Here is a 2,955-nt window from a genome sequence, read left to right as displayed (position 1 = left end):
AAATTAATTGTTGGGAGTGAGTAAAACTTGAAACACCTGTTTTTTAAGATTAACCAATCAAAGTAATCCTTTGAGAGTGTTATAGACTGAATGTCTGTGCTCACCCTCCACAATTCATATGTTGAAGTTTTAACAACCAATGTGATGGTATTTGAAGATGGGGTGTTAAGAGTGTAATTAGGTCATGAGGGTGGGGCCCTCATGATAGGATTAGTGGTCTTATAAGAATAGGAAGAGAGAGAGAGAGAGAGAGACCTCTTCCCAGTGCATGTACCAAGGAAAGGACATATGAGGACCCAGCAAGAAGGTGGCCATCTACAAGCCAGGAAGACTACTCTCATAGAACCCAGTCATGCTGGCACCCTGATCTCAGACTTCCAGCCTTCATAACTGTGAGAAAATAAACCACTGTTGTTTAAGCCACTGATTCTATAGTGTTTTTTTCATGACAGCCCAAGCTAAGACAGTGAGTTTATGTTATGCTAGGCATACTGGGATTATTACTGGGACCCCAGTAAGAAAGCATGTAACACTTACTTGTTAAACTTACAGTTTAATACTTTGAAATTATGGTTTGCTTGCTTGTTTGGGATTTTTTGGTACAGATCAAATACTACATTCTTTTCCTAGTAGGCTCATCCTACTCTTCCCCAACATACACAAAAAGATTTTCAAATTTAATAGCTGTTTTCAATTTCTAATGCTTGTAAATAGGTCACCATTAAAACTTACAATCAAGAATGTATAATTTGTGCTCACTTCAGCAGCACATATACTAAAATTGGAATGATACAGAGGAGATTAGCATGGCCCCTGTGCAAGGATGACACGTGAAGTGAAGCGTTCCATATTTTTATGAATGGATAAAGAAGATGTGGCACATATATAAAATGGAATACTACTCAGCCATAAAAAGAAACGAAACTGAGTTATTTGTAGTGAGGTGGATGGACCTAGAGTCTGTCATACAGAGTGAAGTAAGTCAGAAAGAGAAAAACAAATACCATATGCTTACATATATATATGGAATCTAAAAAAAAAAAGGTTCTAAAGAACCTAGGGGCAGGATAGGAATAAAGACATGGACGTAGAGAATGGACTTGAGGACATGGGGAGTGGGAAGGGCAAGCTGGGATGAAGTGAGAGAGTGGCATGGACATATATACACTACTAAATGTTAAATAGATAGCTAGTGGGAAGCAGCCACATAGCACAAGGAGATCAGCTGGCGCTTTGTGACCACCTAGAGGGGTGGGATAGGGAGGGTGGGAGGGAGACACAAGAGGGAGGAGATATGGAGATAAATGCATATGTATAGCTGAGTTACTTTGTTATAAAGCAGAAACTAACACACCCTTGTAAAGCAATTATACTCCAATAAAGATGTTAAAAAAAAGAATGTATAATTTATAAAGGGAAGGCCCCCCCTAAAACTGAATAAATAAGGACAAGAGGAAAATATTTTCAGTTTCACTGCCACACAGCCCATTTCTATTCTTAGCCAGCCTGGGTATGGGGTCTTCCAAAGGTTTGCTTCCCTGACATATGGAAACACAGCCGCAGATTTCCTCTGAGTAGCCCAGCCCTTAAGTTTGCAATGCCACATTTCCTGTGGAAGGAATTCTTGAGGCTAAAATCCTTGCTAACTTCCCTTTCCCAAACTGATTGCTTCATATAGGGACATGCTTTCTCTGTAGGTCCAAAAGGACATAGAAAAATTAAAATAACTTTTGCGTGATTGTGTCTCTCCATTTGCTTTCTTACAAACTAATGACTCATTTCCTTCACTTAGTTTGTACATAATGGATCCATATTGGTTTATAGATACAGATAGGAGAGAATTATGGATAATAAGGTGTCACACTCTATCTTTATTTATCTGTTCATGATAGATAAGTCTGCTCCCTTAACCATCCCTGACTGACTGATTGTGGCTCCTAGAGCACTATTTTGAGGAGAGGTCAGAGGCTGCCTCTGGCCATGATCAATGATTAATGTCTGCCATGAGCATGGGAGGAAAAGAGGTGGGATGCCTGCCAAGCATTTCCCATCTTTGAATATAATTGGCTTTTTGTTTCTGAGCTTGGAAGTTTTATTAATTTGTAGCTATGATATGTATAAAAGGAAAAATACTGTTTTTTTAACTTGGATCAACAAAGAGGCCTAAAACATGTAAGTGCCTTTAAGACTAGGAAGCTTTAATGCTAAACATTGAGCATATTAATGTATATCTTAAGTAAAGCCTAAGCCAAAATACTACATTTTAAAAATATGCTACTACATAGCAGTGATTATCCTCATTATCATTAATAGTAGTAGCATGGTAGTATTACTAATAATTCTAACTTTAAAAATCCAACTTGGCATTATATTGGGTGGCATATAAAATTATCCATAAAGTATGAAACAGATATTTTCAGATAAAAGTAGAATACTTTATTTTCACAACTGAGACATGCCAGGAGGCTAAGAGTTGAAGAAATAATATGAATGTTGCTGGTTTTTACCAAAGATAAGCATTATGTTTTGTGAAATTGAGTTAATAGTACAACCCAAAAGTTAGACTTTGCAAAATACTTGAGAAACATTAAAAAAAAAAATAGTGATGTGCAGCTCTAGGCATTGGAGGTTAACAAGTCTACCCTTCAGAGTGGGATTATCAGCAAAGTCTGGTAGTGGCTGAATTTGTAAAAAAAAAAAAAAAAAAAAAAAATGGAGTGTTCAGCTGTGGTTTGGGATATTATATCATAAGAACTCAAATCACTATTTTTCCATATCCACATATTTATAATATTTTATGTTTTTTACAAGCAAGGAATTGTTCCTACTAACAACCCACTACTGTGATTCAACTTTCCTATTACATTAGAAATACTGTATAAACAGAGAGAGCAGGGGAACTTCACTTGGAAAATTAGCTAACAATCATCATACCAATCCATTTCCACAAACTAT

At 36.7% G+C, this 2,955-nt stretch overlaps 1 non-coding gene across 1 annotated transcript; it reads left to right on the top strand.

Annotated features, from left to right (window-relative positions):
• The first annotated feature begins 751 nt into the window (after positions 1–751).
• LOC112408269 (U6 spliceosomal RNA) lies at positions 752–855 on the top strand. The gene has a single exon (XR_003004916.1). It is a non-coding gene; the product is annotated as a U6 spliceosomal RNA (small nuclear RNA).
• The last annotated feature ends 2,100 nt before the right edge of the window (positions 856–2,955 follow it).

This window comes from Neophocaena asiaeorientalis, unplaced genomic scaffold, assembly GCF_003031525.2.
Source record: "Neophocaena asiaeorientalis asiaeorientalis breed wild unplaced genomic scaffold, Neophocaena_asiaeorientalis_V1.1 scaffold116, whole genome shotgun sequence".
Taxonomy (NCBI): Eukaryota; Metazoa; Chordata; class Mammalia; order Artiodactyla; family Phocoenidae; genus Neophocaena; species Neophocaena asiaeorientalis.
The sequence above is the reverse complement of the archived record's forward strand: the minus strand, read 5'-3'. Positions and strand labels throughout refer to the sequence as shown.